Source organism: Borostomias antarcticus (assembly GCF_949987555.1).
Source record: "Borostomias antarcticus genome assembly, contig: scaffold_360, whole genome shotgun sequence".
NCBI lineage: Eukaryota > Metazoa > Chordata > Actinopteri > Stomiiformes > Stomiidae > Borostomias > Borostomias antarcticus.
In genome coordinates this window covers 23204-46406 of record NW_028176776.1, presented here as the reverse complement: position 1 = coordinate 46406, position 23203 = coordinate 23204, and positions in this window count along the sequence as shown.

Genomic DNA, 23203 nt, shown 5'->3' with positions numbered 1-23203 from the left:
ATCTCTACTGGTACACTAGAATATCAACAAGAATATCTGACTCCATATCTACTGGTACACCAGAATACCAACAACAACATCTGACTCCATAGTTACTGGTACACTAGAATACCAACAATAACAACATCTGACCCCATCTCTACTGGTACACTAGAACACCAACAACAACAACATCTGACTCCATCTCTACTGGTACACTAGAATACCAACAACAACAACATCTGACTCCATCTCTACTGGTACACTAGAACACCAACAACAACCTCTGACTCTCCATCTCTACTGGTACACTAGAATACCAACAACAGCATCTGACTCCATCTGTACTGGTACACTAGAATACTAACAACAACATCTGACTCCATCTCTACTGGTACACTAGAACACCAACAACAACATCTGACTCCATCTCTACTGGTACACTAGAACACCAACAACAACAACAACAACAACAACAACAACATCTGACTCTCCATCTCTACTGGTACACTAGAACACCACCAACAACAACAACATCTGACTCCATATCTACTGGTACACTAGAATACCAACAACAACATCTGACTCCATATCTACTGGTACACTAGAATACCAACAATAACAACATCTGACTCCATCTCTACTGGTACACTAGAACACCACCAACAACAACATCTGACTCCATCTCTACTGGTACACTAGAATACCACCAACAACAACATCTGACTCCATCTCTACTGGTACACTAGAACACCAACAACAACATCTGACTCCATCTCTACTGGTACACTAGAACACCAACAACAACAACATCTGACTCCATCTCTACTGGTACACTAGAATACCAACAACAACATCTGACTCCATATCTACTGGTACACTAGAATACCAACAACAACATCTGACTCCATATCTACTGGTACACTAGAATACCAACAACAACATCTGACTCCATATCTACTGGTACACTAGAATACCAACAGTAACAACATCTGACCCCATCTCTACTGGTACACTAGAACACCAACAACAACAACATCTGACTCCATCTCTACTGGTACACTAGAATACCAACAACAACAACATCTGACCCCATCTCTACTGGTACACTAGAACACCAACAACAACAACATCTGACTCCATCTCTACTGGTACACTAGAACACCAACAACAACAACATCTGACTCTATCTCTACTGGTACACTAGAATACCAACAAAAACATCCGACTCTCCATCTCTACTGGTACACTAGAATACCAACAACAACAACAACATCTGAATCCATCTCTACTGGTGCACTAGAATACCAACAACAACAACATCTGACTCCATCTCTACTGGTACACTAGAACACCACCACCAACAACATCTGACTCCATCTCTACTGGTACACTAGAACACCAACAACAACAACATCTGACTCCATCTCTTCTGGTACACTAGAACACCACCAACAACAACATCTGACTCCATCTCTACTGGTACACTAGAACACCAACAACAACATCTGACTCCATCTCTACTGGTACACTAGAATACCAACAACATAATCTGACTCCATATCTACTGGTACACTAGAATACCAACAATAACATCTGACTCCATATCTACTGGTACACTAGAATACCAACAACAACATCTGACTCCATATCTACTGGTACACTAGAATACCAACAACAACATCTGACTCCATATCTACTGGTACACTAGAATACCAACAACAACATCTGACTCCATATCTACTGTTACACTAGAATACCAACAATAACAACATCTGACCCCATCTCTACTGGTACACTAGAATACCAACAACAACATCTGACTCCATCTCTACTGGTACACTAGAACACCAACAACAACATCTGACTCTCCATCTCTACTGGTACACTAGAATACCAACAACAACATCTGACTCTCCATCTCTACTGGTACACTAGAATACCAACAACAACAACAACAACATCTGACTCCATCTCTACTGGTACACTAGAACACCAACAACAACAACATCTGACTCCATCTCTACTGGTACACTAGAACACCAACAACAACAACATCTGACTCCATCTCTACTGGTACACTAGAACACCAACAACAACATCTGACTCCATCTCTACTGGTACACTAGAATACCAACAACAACATCTGACTCCATATCTACTGGTACACTAGAATACCAACAATAACATCTGACTCCATATCTACTGGTACACTAGAATACCAACAACAACATCTGACTCCATCTCTACTGGTACACTAGAATACCAACAACAACAACATCTGACCCCATCTCTACTGGTACACTAGAACACCAACAACAACAACATCTGACTCCATCTCTACTGGTACACTAGAACACCAACAACAACATCTGACTCCATCTCTACTGGTACACTAGAATACCAACAACAACATCTGACTCCATATCTACTGGTACACTAGAATACCAACAACAACATCTGACTCCATATCTACTGGTACACTAGAATACCAACAACAACATCTGACTCCATATCTACTGGTACACTAGAATACCAACAACAACATCTGACTCCATATCTACTGTTACACTAGAATACCAACAATAACAACATCTGACCCCATCTCTACTGGTACACTAGAATACCAACAACAACATCTGACTCCATCTCTACTGGTACACTAGAACACCAACAACAACATCTGACTCTCCATCTCTACTGGTACACTAGAATACCAACAACAACATCTGACTCTCCATCTCTACTGGTACACTAGAATACCAACAACAACAACAACAACATCTGAATCCATCTCTACTGGTACACTAGAATACCAACAACAACAACATCTGACTCCATCTCTACTGGTACACTAGAACACCACCAACAACAACATCTGACTCCATCTCTACTGGTACACTAGAACACCAACAACAACAACATCTGACTCCATCTCTACTGGTACACTAGAACACCAACAACAACAACATCTGACTCCATCTCTACTGGTACACTAGAACACCAACAACAACATCTGACTCCATCTCTACTGGTACACTAGAATACCAACAACAACATCTGACTCCATATCTACTGGTACACTAGAATACCAACAATAACATCTGACTCCATATCTACTGGTACACTAGAATACCAACAACAACATCTGACTCCATCTCTACTGGTACACTAGAATACCAACAACAACAACATCTGACCCCATCTCTACTGGTACACTAGAACACCAACAACAACAACATCTGACTCCATCTCTACTGGTACACTAGAACACCAACAACAACATCTGACTCCATCTCTACTGGTACACTAGAACACCAACAACAACATCTGACTCCATCTCTACTGGTACACTAGAATACCAACAACAACATCTGACTCCATATCTACTGGTACACTAGAATACCAACAACAACATCTGACTCCATATCTACTGTTACACTAGAATACCAACAATAACAACATCTGACCCCATCTCTACTGGTACACTAGAATACCAACAACAACATCTGACTCCATCTCTACTGGTACACTAGAATACCAACAACAACAACAACATCTGAATCCATCTCTACTGGTACACTAGAACATCACCAACAACAACATCTGACTCCATCTCTACTGGTACACTAGAACACCAACAACAACAACACCTGACTCCATCTCTACTGGTACACTAGAACACCAACAACAACAACATCTGACTCCATCTCTACTGGTACACTAGAACACCAACAACAACATCTGACTCCATCTCTACTGGTACACTAGAATACCAACAACAACATCTGACTCCATCTCTACTGGTACACTAGAACACTAACAACAACATCTGACTCCATCTCTACTGGTACACTAGAATACCAACAACAACAACAACAACATCTGACTCCATCTTTACTGGTACACTAGAACACCAACAACAACATCTGACTCCATCTCTACTGGTACACTAGAACACCAACAACATCAACAACATCTGACTCCATCTCTACTGGTACACTAGAACACCACCAACAACAACAACATCTGACTCTCCATCTCTACTGGTACACTAGAACACCAACAACAACAACATCTGACTCCATCTCTACTGGTACACTAGAATACCAACAACAACATCTGACTCTCCATCTCTACTGGTACACTAGAACACCAACAACAACAACATCTGACTCCATCTCTACTGGTACACTAGAATACCAACAACAACAACATCTGACTCCATCTCTACTGGTACACTAGAATACCAACAACAACAACATCTGACTCCATCTCTACTGGTACACTAGAATACCAACAACAACATCTGACTCTCCATCTCTACTGGTACACTAGAATACCAACAACAACAACATCTGATTCAATTTCTACTGGTACACTAGAACACCAACAACAACATCTGACTCCATCTCTACTGGTACACTAGAATATCAACAAGAATATCTGACTCCATATCTACTGGTACACCAGAATACCAACAACAACATCTGACTCCATAGTTACTGGTACACTAGAATACCAACAATAACAACATCTGACCCCATCTCTACTGGTACACTAGAACACCAACAACAACAACATCTGACTCCATCTCTACTGGTACACTAGAATACCAACAACAACAACATCTGACTCCATCTCTACTGGTACACTAGAATACCAACAGCAACAACAACATCTGACTCCATCTCTACTGGTACACTAGAACATTAACACCAACAACAACCTCTGACTCTCCATCTCTACTGGTACACTAGAATACCAACAACAGCATCTGACTCCATCTGTACTGGTACACTAGAATACTAACAACAACATCTGACTCCATCTCTACTGGTACACTAGAACACCAACAACAACATCTGACTCCATCTCTACTGGTACACTAGAACACCAACAACAACAACAACAACAACAACAACAACATCTGACTCTCCATCTCTACTGGTACACTAGAACACCACCAACAACAACAACATCTGACTCCATATCTACTGGTACACTAGAATACCAACAACAACATCTGACTCCATATCTACTGGTACACTAGAATACCAACAATAACAACATCTGACTCCATCTCTACTGGTACACTAGAACACCACCAACAACAACATCTGACTCCATCTCTACTGGTACACTAGAATACCACCAACAACAACATCTGACTCCATCTCTACTGGTACACTAGAACACCAACAACAACATCTGACTCCATCTCTACTGGTACACTAGAACACCAACAACAACAACATCTGACTCCATCTCTACTGGTACACTAGAATACCAACAACAACATCTGACTCCATATCTACTGGTACACTAGAATACCAACAACAACATCTGACTCCATATCTACTGGTACACTAGAATACCAACAACAACATCTGACTCCATATCTACTGGTACACTAGAATACCAACAGTAACAACATCTGACCCCATCTCTACTGGTACACTAGAACACCAACAACAACATCTGACTCCATCTCTACTGGTACACTAGAATACCAACAACAACAACATCTGACCCCATCTCTACTGGTACACTAGAACACCAACAACAACAACATCTGACTCCATCTCTACTGGTACACTAGAACACCAACAACAACAACATCTGACTCCATCTCTACTGGTACACTAGAACACCAACAACAACATCTGACTCCATCTCTACTGGTACACTAGAACACCAACAACAACATCTGACTCCATCTCTACTGGTACACTAGAATACCAACAACAACATCTGACTCCATATCTACTGGTACACTAGAATACCAACAATAACATCTGACTCCATATCTACTGGTACACTAGAATACCAACAACAACATCTGACTCCATATCTACTGGTACACTAGAATACCAACAACAACATCTGACTCCATATCTACTGGTACACTAGAATACCAACAACAACAACATCTGACCCCATCTCTACTGGTACACTAGAATACCAACAACAACATCTGACTCCATCTCTACTGGTACACTAGAACACCAACAACAACATCTGAATCTCCATCTCTACTGGTACACTAGAATACCAACAACAACATCTGACTCTCCATCTCTACTGGTACACTAGAATACCAACAACAACAACAACATCTGAATCCATCTCTACTGGTACACTAGAATACCAACAACAACAACATCTGACTCCATCTCTACTGGTACACTAGAACACCACCAACAACAACATCTGACTCCATCTCTACTGGTACACTAGAACACCAACAACAACAACATCTGACTCCATCTCTACTGGTACACTAGAAACCCAACAACAACAACATCTGACTCAATCTATACTGGTACACTAGAACACCAACAACAACAACATCTGACTCCATCTCTACTGGTACACTAGAATACCAACAACAACATCTGACTCCATATCTACTGGTACACTAGAATACCAACAATAACAACATCTGACCCCATCTCTACTGGTACACTAGAACACCAACAACAACAACATCTGACTCCATCTCTACTGGTACACTAGAATACCAACAGCAACAACAACATCTGACTCCATCTCTACTGGTACACTAGAGCACCACCAACAACAACATCTGACTCCATCTCTACTGGTACACTAGAACACCAACAACAACATCTGACTCCATCTCTACTGGTACACTAGAATACCAACAACAACATCTGACTCCATATCTACTGGTACACTAGAATACCAACAATAACATCTGACTCCATATCTACTGGTACACTAGAATACCAACAACAACATCTGACTCCATATCTACTGGTACACTAGAATACCAACAACAACATCTGACTCCATATCTACTGGTACACTAGAATACCAACAGTAACAACATCTGACCCCATCTCTACTGGTACACTAGAATACCAACAACAACATCTGACTCCATCTCTACTGGTACACTAGAACACCAACAACAACATCTGACTCTCCATCTCTACTGGTACACTAGAATACCAACAACAACAACAACATCTGAATCCATCTCTACTGGTACACTAGAATACCAACAACAACAACATCTGACTCCATCTCTACTGGTACACTAGAACACCAACAACAACAACATCTGACTCCATCTCTACTGGTACACTAGAACACCAACAACAACAACATCTGACTCCATCTCTACTGGTACACTAGAACACCAACAACAACAACATCTGACTCCATCTCTACTGGTACACTAGAACACCAACAACAACATCTGACTCCATCTCTACTGGTACACTAGAATACCAACAACAACATCTGACTCCATATCTACTGGTACACTAGAATACCAACAACAACATCTGACTCCATATCTACTGGTACACTAGAATACCAACAACAACATCTGACTCCATATCTACTGGTACACTAGAACACCAACAACAACATCTGACTCTCCATCTCTACTGGTACACTAGAATACCAACAACAACAACATCTGACTCCATCTCTACTGGTACACTAGAACACCACCAACAACAACATCTGACTCCATCTCTACTGGTACACTAGAACACCAACAACAACAACATCTGACTCCATCTCTACTGGTACACTAGAACACCAACAACAACAACATCTGACTCCATCTCTACTGGTACACTAGAACACCAACAACAACATCTGACTCCATATCTACTGGTACACTAGAACACCAACAACAACATCTGACTCCATATCTACTGGTACACTAGAATACCAACAACAACATCTGACTCCATATCTACTGGTACACTAGAATACCAACAACAACATCTGAATCCATCTCTACTGGTACACTAGAATACCAACAACAACAACATCTGACCCCATCTCTACTGGTACACTAGAACACCAACAACAACAACATCTGACTCCATCTCTACTGGTACACTAGAACACCAACAACAACAACATCTGACTCCATCTCTACTGGTACACTAGAACATCAACAACAACATCTGACTCCATCTCTACTGGTACACTAGAACACCAACAACAACATCTGACTCCATCTCTACTGGTACACTAGAATACCAACAACAACATCTGACTCCATATCTACTGGTACACTAGAATACCAACAATAACATCTGACTCCATATCTACTGGTACACTAGAATACCAACAACAACATCTGACTCCATATCTACTGGTACACTAGAATACCAACAACAACATCTGACTCCATATCTACTGGTACACTAGAATACCAACACTAACAACATCTGACCCCATCTCTACTGGTACACTAGAATACCAACAACAACATCTGACTCCATCTCTACTGGTACACTAGAACACCAACAACAACATCTGACTCTCCATCTCTACTGGTACACTAGAATACCAACAACAACATCTGACTCTCCATCTCTACTGGTACACTAGAATACCAACAACAACAACAACATCTGAATCCATCTCTACTGGTACACTAGAATACCAACAACAACAACATCTGACTCCATCTCTACTGGTACACTAGAACACCACCAACAACAACATCTGACTCCATCTCTACTGGTACACTAGAACACCAACAACAACAACATCTGACTCCATCTCTACTGGTACACTAGAAACCCAACAACAACAACATCTGACTCAATCTATACTGGTACACTAGAACACCAACAACAACAACATCTGACTCCATCTCTACTGGTACACTAGAATACCAACAACAACATCTGACTCCATATCTACTGGTACACTAGAATACCAACAACAACATCTGACTCCATATCTACTGGTACACTAGAATACCAACAATAACACCATCTGACCCCATCTCTACTGGTACACTAGAACACCAACAACAACAACATCTGACTCCATCTCTACTGGTACACTAGAATACCAACAGCAACAACAACATCTGACTCCATCTCTACTGGTACACTAGAACACCAACACCAACATCTGACTCTCCATCTCTACTGGTACACTAGAATACCAACAACAACATCTGACTCCATCTCTACTGGTACACTAGAATACCAACAACAACATCTGACTCCATCTCTACTGGTACACTAGAACACCAACAATAACAACAACATCTGACTCTCCATCTCTACTGGTACACTTGAACACCACCAACAACAACAACATCTGACTCCATCTCTACTGGTACACTAGAACACCAACAACAACAACAACATCTGACTCCATATCTACTGGTACACTAGAACAACAACAACAACAACAACATCTGACTCTCCATCTCTACTGGTACACTAGAACACCAACAAAAACAACATCTGACTCCATCTCTACTGGTACACTAGAACACCAACAACAACAACATCTGACTCTATCTCTACTGGTACACTAGAATACCAACAACAACATCCGACTCTCCATCTCTACTGGTACACTAGAATACCAACAACAACAACAACATCTGAATCCATCTCTACTGGTACACTAGAATACCAACAACAACAACATCTGACTCCATCTCTACTGGTACACTAGAACACCACCAACAACAACATCTGACTCCATCTCTACTGGTACACTAGAACACCAACAACAACAACATCTGCCTCCATCTCTACTGGTACACTAGAACACCACCAACAACAACATCTGACTCCATCTCTACTGGTACACTAGAACACCAACAACAACATCTGACTCCATCTCTACTGGTACACTAGAATACCAACAACAACATCTGACTCCATATCTACTGGTACACTAGAATACCAACAATAACATCTGACTCCATATCTACTGGTACACTAGAATACCAACAACAACATCTGACTCCATATCTACTGGTACACTAGAATACCAACAACAACAACATCTGACTCCATATCTACTGGTACACTAGAACACCAACAACAACATCTGACTCCATCTCTACTGGTACACTAGAACACCAACAACAACAACATCTGACTCCATATCTACTGGTACACTAGAATACCAACAGTAACAACATCTGACCCCATCTCTACTGGTACACTAGAATACCAACAACAACATCTGACTCCATCTCTACTGGTACACTAGAACACCAACAACAACATCTGACTCTCCATCTCTACTGGTACACTAGAATACCAACAACAACAACAACATCTGAATCCATCTCTACTGGTACACTAGAATACCAACAACAACAACATCTGACTCCATCTCTACTGGTACACTAGAACACCAACAACAACAACATCTGACTCCATCTCTACTGGTACACTAGAACACCAACAACAACAACATCTGACTCCATCTCTACTGGTACACTAGAACACCAACAACAACAACATCTGACTCCATCTCTACTGGTACACTAGAACACCAACAACAACATCTGACTCCATCTCTACTGGTACACTAGAATACCAACAACAACATCTGACTCCATATCTACTGGTACACTAGAATACCAACAATAACAACATCTGACCCCATCTCTACTGGTACACTAGAACACCAACAACAACAACATCTGACTCCATCTCTACTGGTACACTAGAATACCAACAGCAACAACAACATCTGACTCCATCTCTACTGGTACACTAGAACACCAACACCAACATCTGACTCTCCATCTCTACTGGTACACTAGAATACCAACAACAACATCTGACTCCATCTCTACTGGTACACTAGAATACCAACAACAACATCTGACTCCATCTCTACTGGTACACTAGAACACCAACAATAACAACAACATCTGACTCTCCATCTCTACTGGTACACTTGAACACCACCAACAACAACAACATCTGACTCCATCTCTACTGGTACACTAGAACACCAACAACAACAACAACATCTGACTCCATATCTACTGGTACACTAGAACAACAACAACAACAACAACATCTGACTCTCCATCTCTACTGGTACACTAGAACACCAACAACAACAACATCTGACTCCATCTCTACTGGTACACTAGAACACCAACAACAACAACATCTGACTCTATCTCTACTGGTACACTAGAATACCAACAACAACATCCGACTCTCCATCTCTACTGGTACACTAGAATACCAACAACAACAACAACATCTGAATCCATCTCTACTGGTACACTAGAATACCAACAACAACAACATCTGACTCCATCTCTACTGGTACACTAGAACACCACCAACAACAACATCTGACTCCATCTCGACTGGTACACTAGAACACCAACAACAACAACATCTGCCTCCATCTCTACTGGTACACTAGAACACCACCAACAACAACATCTGACTCCATCTCTACTGGTACACTAGAACACCAACAACAACATCTGACTCCATCTCTACTGGTACACTAGAATACCAACAACAACATCTGACTCCATATCTACTGGTACACTAGAATACCAACAATAACATCTGACTCCATATCTACTGGTACACTAGAATACCAACAACAACATCTGACTCCATATCTACTGGTACACTAGAATACCAACAACAACAACATCTGACTCCATATCTACTGGTACACTAGAACACCAACAACAACATCTGACTCCATCTCTACTGGTACACTAGAACACCAACAACAACAACATCTGACTCCATATCTACTGGTACACTAGAATACCAACAGTAACAACATCTGACCCCATCTCTACTGGTACACTAGAATACCAACAACAACATCTGACTCCATCTCTACTGGTACACTAGAACACCAACAACAACATCTGACTCTCCATCTCTACTGGTACACTAGAATACCAACAACAACAACAACATCTGAATCCATCTCTACTGGTACACTAGAATACCAACAACAACAACATCTGACTCCATCTCTACTGGTACACTAGAACACCAACAACAACAACATCTGACTCCATCTCTACTGGTACACTAGAACACCAACAACAACAACATCTGACTCCATCTCTACTGGTACACTAGAACACCAACAACAACAACATCTGACTCCATCTCTACTGGTACACTAGAACACCAACAACAACATCTGACTCCATCTCTACTGGTACACTAGAATACCAACAACAACATCTGACTCCATATCTACTGGTACACTAGAATACCAACAACAACATCTGATTCCATATCTACTGGTACACTAGAATACCAACAACAACATCTGACTCCATATCTACTGGTACACTAGAACACCAACAACAACATCTGACTCTCCATCTCTACTGGTACACTAGAATACCAACAACAACAACAACATCTGAATCCATCTCTACTGGTACACTAGAATACCAACAACAACAACATCTGACTCCATCTCTACTGGTACACTAGAACACCACCAACAACAACATCTGACTCCATCTCTACTGGTACACTAGAACACCAACAACAACAACATCTGACTCCATCTCTACTGGTACACTAGAACACCAACAACAACAACATCTGACTCCATCTCTACTGGTACACTAGAACACCAACAACAACATCTGACTCCATCTCTACTGGTACACTAGAATACCAACAACAACATCTGACTCCATATCTACTGGTACACTAGAATACCAACAATAACATCTGACTCCATATCTACTGGTACACTAGAATACCAACAACAACATCTGACTCCATATCTACTGGTACACTAGAATACCAACAACAACATCTGACTCCATATCTACTGGTACACTAGAATACCAACAGTAACAACATCTGACCCCATCTCTACTGGTACACTAGAACACCAACAACAACAACATCTGACTCCATCTCTACTGGTACACTAGAATACCAACAACAACAACATCTGACCCCATCTCTACTGGTACACTAGAACACCAACAACAACAACATCTGACTCCATCTCTACTGGTACACTAGAACACCAACAACAACATCTGACTCCATCTCTACTGGTACACTAGAACACCAACAACAACATCTGACTCCATCTCTACTGGTACACTAGAATACCAACAACAACATCTGACTCCATATCTACTGGTACACTAGAATACCAACAACAACATCTGACTCCATATCTACTGTTACACTAGAATACCAACAATAACAACATCTGACCCCATCTCTACTGGTACACTAGAATACCAACAACAACATCCGACTCCATCTCTACTGGTACACTAGAACACCAACAACAACAACATCTGCCTCCATCTCTACTGGTACACTAGAACACCACCAACAACAACATCTGACTCCATCTCTACTGGTACACTAGAACACCAACAACAACATCTGACTCCATCTCTACTGGTACACTAGAATACCAACAACAACATCTGACTCCATATCTACTGGTACACTAGAATACCAACAATAACACCTGACTCCATATCTACTGGTACACTAGAATACCAACAACAACATCTGACTCCATATCTACTGGTACACTAGAATACCAACAACAACATCTGACTCCATATCTACTGGTACACTAGAATACCAACAGTAACAACATCTGACCCCATCTCTACTGGTACACTAGAATACCAACAACAACATCTGACTCCATCTCTACTGGTACACTAGAACACCAACAACAACATCTGACTCTCCATCTCTACTGGTACACTAGAATACCAACAACAACATCCGACTCTCCATCTCTACTGGTACACTAGAATACCAACAACAACAACAACATCTGAATCCATCTCTACTGGTACACTAGAACACCACCAACAACAACATCTGACTCCATCTCTACTGGTACACTAGAACACCAACAACAACAACATCTGACTCCATCTCTACTGGTACACTAGAACACCAACAACAACAACATCTGACTCAATCTATACTGGTACACTAGAACACCAACAACAACAACATCTGACTCCATCTCTACTGGTACACTAGAATACCAACAACAACATCTGACTCCATATCTACTGGTACACTAGAATACCAACAACAACATCTGACTCCATATCTACTGGTACACTAGAATACCAACAATAACAACATCTGACCCCATCTTTACTGGTACACTAGAACACCAACAACAACAACATCTGACTCCATCTCTACTGGTACACTAGAATACCAACAACAACAACATCTGACTCCATCTCTACTGGTACACTAGAATACCAACAGCAACAACAACATCTGACCCCATCTCTACTGGTACACTAGAATACCAACAACAACATCTGACTCCATCTCTACTGGTACACTAGAATACCAACAACAACATCTGACTCCATCTCTACTGGTACACTAGAATACCAACAACAACATCTGACTCCATCTCTACTGGTACACTAGAATACCAACAACAACATCTGACTACATCTCTACTGGTACACTAGAACACCAACAATAACAACAACATCTGACTCTCCATCTCTACTGGTACACTTGAACACCACCAACAACAACAACATCTGACTCCATCTCTACTGGTACACTAGAACACCAACAACAACAACAACAGCATCTGACTCCATATCTACTGGTACACTAGAACAACAACAACAACAACAACATCTGACTCTCCATCTCTACTGGTACACTAGAACACCAACAACAACAACATCTGACTCCATCTCTACTGGTACACTAGAACACCAACAACAACAACATCTGACTCCATCTCTACTGGTACACTAGAATACCAACAACAACATCTGACTCCATATCTACTGGTACACTAGAATACCAACAATAACATCTGACTCCATATCTACTGGTACACTAGAATACCAACAACAACATCTGACTCCATATCTACTGGTACACTAGAATACCAACAACAACATCTGACTCCATATCTACTGGTACACTAGAATACCAACAGTAACAACATCTGACCCCATCTCTACTGGTACACTAGAATACCAACAACAACATCTGACTCCATCTCTACTGGTACACTAGAACACCAACAACAACATCTGACTCTCCATCTCTACTGGTACACTAGAATACCAACAACAACATCTGACTCTCCATCTCTACTGGTACACTAGAATACCAACAACAACAACATCTGAATCCATCTCTACTGGTACACTAGAATACCAACAACAACAACATCTGACTCCATCTCTACTGGTACACTAGAACACCACCAACAACAACATCTGACTCCATCTCTACTGGTACACTAGAACACCAACAACAACAACATCTGACTCCATCTCTACTGGTACACTAGAACACCAACAACAACATCTGACTCCATCTCTACTGGTACACTAGAATACCAACAACAACATCTGACTCCATATCTACTGGTACACTAGAATACCAACAACAACATCTGACTCCATATCTACTGGTACACTAGAATACCAACAACAACATCTGACTCCATATCTACTGGTACACTAGAACACCAACAACAACATCTGACTCTCCATCTCTACTGGTACACTAGAATACCCACAACAACATCTGACTCTCCATCTCTACTGGTACACTAGAATACCAACAACAACATCTGACTCCATATCTACTGGTACACTAGAATACCAACAACAACATCTGATTCCATATCTACTGGTACACTAGAATACCAACAACAACATCTGACTCCATATCTACTGGTACACTAGAACACCAACAACAACATCTGACTCTCCATCTCTACTGGTACACTAGAATACCAACAACAACAACAACATCTGAATCCATCTCTACTGGTACACTAGAATACCAACAACAACAACATCTGACTCCATCTCTACTGGTACACTAGAACACCACCAACAACAACATCTGACTCCATCTCTACTGGTACACTAGAACACCAACAACAACAACATCTGACTCCATCTCTACTGGTACACTAGAACACCAACAACAACAACATCTGACTCCATCTCTACTGGTACACTAGAACACCAACAACAACATCTGACTCCATCTCTACTGGTACACTAGAATACCAACAACAACATCTGACTCCATATCTACTGGTACACTAGAATACCAACAATAACATCTGACTCCATATCTACTGGTACACTAGAATACCAACAACAACATCTGACTCCATATCTACTGGTACACTAGAATACCAACAACAACATCTGACTCCATATCTACTGGTACACTAGAATACCAACAGTAACAACATCTGACCCCATCTCTACTGGTACACTAGAACACCAACAACAACAACATCTGACTCCATCTCTACTGGTACACTAGAATACCAACAACAACAACATCTGACCCCATCTCTACTGGTACACTAGAACACCAACAACAACAACATCTGACTCCATCTCTACTGGTACACTAGAACACCAACAACAACATCTGACTCCATCTCTACTGGTACACTAGAACACCAACAACAACATCTGACTCCATCTCTACTGGTACACTAGAATACCAACAACAACATCTGACTCCATATCTACTGGTACACTAGAATACCAACAACAACATCTGACTCCATATCTACTGTTACACTAGAATACCAACAATAACAACATCTGACCCCATCTCTACTGGTACACTAGAATACCAACAACAACATCCGACTCCATCTCTACTGGTACACTAGAACACCAACAACAACAACATCTGCCTCCATCTCTACTGGTACACTAGAACACCACCAACAACAACATCTGACTCCATCTCTACTGGTACACTAGAACACCAACAACAACATCTGACTCCATCTCTACTGGTACACTAGAATACCAACAACAACATCTGACTCCATATCTACTGGTACACTAGAATACCAACAATAACATCTGACTCCATATCTACTGGTACACTAGAATACCAACAACAACATCTGACTCCATATCTACTGGTACACTAGAATACCAACAACAACATCTGACTCCATATCTACTGGTACACTAGAATACCAACAGTAACAACATCTGACCCCATCTCTACTGGTACACTAGAATACCAACAACAACATCTGACTCCATCTCTACTGGTACACTAGAACACCAACAACAACATCTGACTCTCCATCTCTACTGGTACACTAGAATACCAACAACAACATCTGACTCTCCATCTCTACTGGTACACTAGAATACCAACAACAACAACAACATCTGAATCCATCTCTACTGGTACACTAGAACACCACCAACAACAACATCTGACTCCATCTCTACTGGTACACTAGAACACCAACAACAACAACATCTGACTCCATCTCTACTGGTACACTAGAACACCAACAACAACAACATCTGACTCAATCTATACTGGTACACTAGAACACCAACAACAACAACATCTGACTCCATCTCTACTGGTACACTAGAATACCAACAACAACATCTGACTCCATATCTACTGGTACACTAGAATACCAACAACAACATCTGACTCCATATCTACTGGTACACTAGAATACCAACAATAACAACATCTGACCCCATCTTTACTGGTACACTAGAACACCAACAACAACAACATCTGACTCCATCTCTACTGGTACACTAGAATACCAACAACAACAACATCTGACTCCATCTCTACTGGTACACTAGAATACCAACAGCAACAACAACATCTGACCCCATCTCTACTGGTACACTAGAATACCAACAACAACATCTGACTCCATCTCTACTGGTACACTAGAATACCAACAACAACATCTGACTCCATCTCTACTGGTACACTAGAATACCAACAACAACATCTGATTCCATATCTACTGGTACACTAGAATACCAACAACAACATCTGACTCCATATCTACTGGTACACTAGAACACCAACAACAACATCTGACTCTCCATCTCTACTGGTACACTAGAATACCAACAACAACAACAACATCTGAATCCATCTCTACTGGTACACTAGAATACCAACAACAACAACATCTGACTCCATCTCTACTGGTACACTAGAACACCACCAACAACAACATCTGACTCCATCTCTACTGGTACACTAGAACACCAACAACAACAACATCTGACTCCATCTCTACTGGTACACTAGAACACCAACAACAACAACATCTGACTCCATCTCTACTGGTACACTAGAACACCAACAACAACATCTGACTCCATCTCTACTGGTACACTAGAATACCAACAACAACATCTGACTCCATATCTACTGGTACACTAGAATACCAACAATAACATCTGACTCCATATCTACTGGTACACTAGAATACCAACAACAACATCTGACTCCATATCTACTGGTACACTAGAATACCAACAACAACATCTGACTCCATATCTACTGGTACACTAGAATACCAACAGTAACAACATCTGACCCCATCTCTACTGGTACACTAGAACACCAACAACAACAACATCTGACTCCATCTCTACTGGTACACTAGAATACCAACAACAACAACATCTGACCCCATCTCTACTGGTACACTAGAACACCAACAACAACAACATCTGACTCCATCTCTACTGGTACACTAGAACACCAACAACAACATCTGACTCCATCTCTACTGGTACACTAGAACACCAACAACAACATCTGACTCCATCTCTACTGGTACACTAGAATACCAACAACAACATCTGACTCCATATCTACTGGTACACTAGAATACCAACAACAACATCTGACTCCATATCTACTGTTACACTAGAATACCAACAATAACAACATCTGACCCCATCTCTACTGGTACACTAGAATACCAACAACAACATCCGACTCCATCTCTACTGGTACACTAGAACACCAACAACAACAACATCTGCCTCCATCTCTACTGGTACACTAGAACACCACCAACAACAACATCTGACTCCATCTCTACTGGTACACTAGAACACCAACAACAACATCTGACTCCATCTCTACTGGTACACTAGAATACCAACAACAACATCTGACTCCATATCTACTGGTACACTAGAATACCAACAATAACATCTGACTCCATATCTACTGGTACACTAGAATACCAACAACAACATCTGACTCCATATCTACTGGTACACTAGAATACCAACAACAACATCTGACTCCATATCTACTGGTACACTAGAATACCAACAGTAACAACATCTGACCCCATCTCTACTGGTACACTAGAATACCAACAACAACATCTGACTCCATCTCTACTGGTACACTAGAACACCAACAACAACATCTGACTCTCCATCTCTACTGGTACACTAGAATACCAACAACAACATCTGACTCTCCATCTCTACTGGTACACTAGAATACCAACAACAACAACAACATCTGAATCCATCTCTACTGGTACACTAGAACACCACCAACAACAACATCTGACTCCATCTCTACTGGTACACTAGAACACCAACAACAACAACATCTGACTCCATCTCTACTGGTACACTAGAACACCAACAACAACAACATCTGACTCAATCTATACTGGTACACTAGAACACCAACAACAACAACATCTGACTCCATCTCTACTGGTACACTAGAATACCAACAACAACATCTGACTCCATATCTACTGGTACACTAGAATACCAACAACAACATCTGACTCCATATCTACTGGTACACTAGAATACCAACAATAACAACATCTGACCCCATCTTTACTGGTACACTAGAACACCAACAACAACAACATCTGACTCCATCTCTACTGGTACACTAGAATACCAACAACAACAACATCTGACTCCATCTCTACTGGTACACTAGAATACCAACAGCAACAACAACATCTGACCCCATCTCTACTGGTACACTAGAATACCAACAACAACATCTGACTCCATCTCTACTGGTACACTAGAATACCAACAACAACATCTGACTCCATCTCTACTGGTACACTAGAATACCAACAACAACATCTGACTCCATCTCTACTGGTACACTAGAATACCAACAACAACATCTGACTACATCTCTACTGGTACACTAGAACACCAACAATAACAACAACATCTGACTCTCCATCTCTACTGGTACACTTGAACACCACCAACAACAACAACATCTGACTCCATCTCTACTGGTACACTAGAACACCAACAACAACAACAACAGCATCTGACTCCATATCTACTGGTACACTAGAACAACAACAACAACAACAACATCTGACTCTCCATCTCTACTGGTACACTAGAACACCAACAACAACAACATCTGACTCCATCTCTACTGGTACACTAGAACACCAACAACAACAACATCTGACTCCATCTCTACTGGTACAGTACACTAGAATACCAACAACAACATCTGACTCCATATCTACTGGTACACTAGAATACCAACAATAACATCTGACTCCATATCTACTGGTACACTAGAATACCAACAACAACATCTGACTCCATATCTACTGGTACACTAGAATACCAACAACAACATCTGACTCCATATCTACTGGTACACTAGAATACCAACAGTAACAACATCTGACCCCATCTCTACTGGTACACTAGAATACCAACAACAACATCTGACTCCATCTCTACTGGTACACTAGAACACCAACAACAACATCTGACTCTCCATCTCTACTGGTACACTAGAATACCAACAACAACATCTGACTCTCCATCTCTACTGGTACACTAGAATACCAACAACAACAACATCTGAATCCATCTCTACTGGTACACTAGAATACCAACAACAACAACATCTGACTCCATCTCTACTGGTACACTAGAACACCACCAACAACAACATCTGACTCCATCTCTACTGGTACACTAGAACACCAACAACAACAACATCTGACTCCATCTCTACTGGTACACTAGAACACCAACAACAACATCTGACTCCATCTCTACTGGTACACTAGAATACCAACAACAACATCTGACTCCATATCTACTGGTACACTAGAATACCAACAACAACATCTGACTCCATATCTACTGGTACACTAGAATACCAACAACAACATCTGACTCCATATCTACTGGTACACTAGAACACCAACAACAACATCTGACTCTCCATCTCTACTGGTACACTAGAATACCAACAACAACATCTGACTCTCCATCTCTACTGGTACACTAGAATACCAACAACAACAACAACAACATCTGAATCCATCTCTACTGGTACACTAGAATACCAACAACAACAACATCTGACTCCATCTCTACTGGTACACTAGAACACCACCAACAACAACATCTGACTCCATCTCTACTGGTACACTAGAACACCAACAATAACATCTGACTCCATATCTACTGGTACACTAGAATACCAACAACAACATCTGACTCCATATCTACTGGTACACTAGAATACCAACAACAACATCTGACTCCATATCTACTGGTACACTAGAATACCAACAACAACATCTGACTCCATATCTACTGGTACACTAGAATACCAACAACAACATCTGACTCCATATCTACTGTTACACTAGAATACCAACAATAACAACATCTGACCCCATCTCTACTGGTACACTAGAATACCAACAACAACATCTGACTCCATCTCTACTGGTACACTAGAACACCAACAACAACATCTGACTCTCCATCTCTACTGGTACACTAGAATACCAACAACAACATCTGACTCTCCATCTCTACTGGTACACTAGAATACCAACAACAACAACATCTGACTCCATCTCTACTGGTACACTAGAACACCAACAACAACAACATCTGACTCCATCTCTACTGGTACACTAGAACACCAACAACAACAACATCTGACTCCATCTCTACTGGTACACTAGAATACCAACAACAACATCTGACTCCATATCTACTGGTACACTAGAATACCAACAACAACATCTGACTCCATATCTACTGGTACACTAGAATACCAACAGTAACAACATCTGACCCCATCTCTACTGGTACACTAGAATACCAACAACAACATCTGACTCCATCTCTACTGGTACACTAGAACACCAACAACAACATCTGACTCTCCATCTCTACTGGTACACTAGAATACCAACAACAACATCTGACTCTCCATCTCTACTGGTACACTAGAATACCAACAACAACAACATCTGAATCCATCTCTACTGGTACACTAGAATACCAACAACAACAACATCTGACTCCATCTCTACTGGTACACTAGAACACCACCAACAACAACATCTGACTCCATCTCTACTGGTACACTAGAACACCAACAACAACAACATCTGACTCCATCTCTACTGGTACACTAGAACACCAACAACAACATCTGACTCCATCTCTACTGGTACACTAGAATACCAACAACAACATCTGACTCCATATCTACTGGTACACTAGAATACCAACAACAACATCTGACTCCATATCTACTGGTACACTAGAATACCAACAACAACATCTGACTCCATATCTACTGGTACACTAGAACACCAACAACAACATCTGACTCTCCATCTCTACTGGTACACTAGAATACCAACAACAACATCTGACTCTCCATCTCTACTGGTACACTAGAATACCAACAACAACAACAACAACATCTGAATCCATCTCTACTGGTACACTAGAATACCAACAACAACAACATCTGACTCCATCTCTACTGGTACACTAGAACACCACCAACAACAACATCTGACTCCATCTCTACTGGTACACTAGAACACCAACAATAACATCTGACTCCATATCTACTGGTACACTAGAATACCAACAACAACATCTGACTCCATATCTACTGGTACACTAGAATACCAACAACAACATCTGACTCCATATCTACTGGTACACTAGAATACCAACAACAACATCTGACTCCATATCTACTGGTACACTAGAATACCAACAACAACATCTGACTCCATATCTACTGTTACACTAGAATACCAACAATAACAACATCTGACCCCATCTCTACTGGTACACTAGAACACCAACAACAACATCTGACTCCATCTCTACTGGTACACTAGAATACCAACAACAACATCTGACTCCATATCTACTGGTACACTAGAATACCAACAACAACATCTGACTCCATATCTACTGTTACACTAGAATACCAACAATAACAACATCTGACCCCATCTCTACTGGTACACTAGAATACCAACAACAACATCCGACTCCATCTCTACTGGTACACTAGAACACCAACAACAACAACATCTGCCTCCATCTCTACTGGTACACTAGAACACCACCAACAACAACATCTGACTCCATCTCTACTGGTACACTAGAACACCAACAACAACATCTGACTCCATCTCTACTGGTACACTAGAATACCAACAACAACATCTGACTCCATATCTACTGGTACACTAGAATACCAACAATAACACCTGACTCCATATCTACTGGTACACTAGAATACCA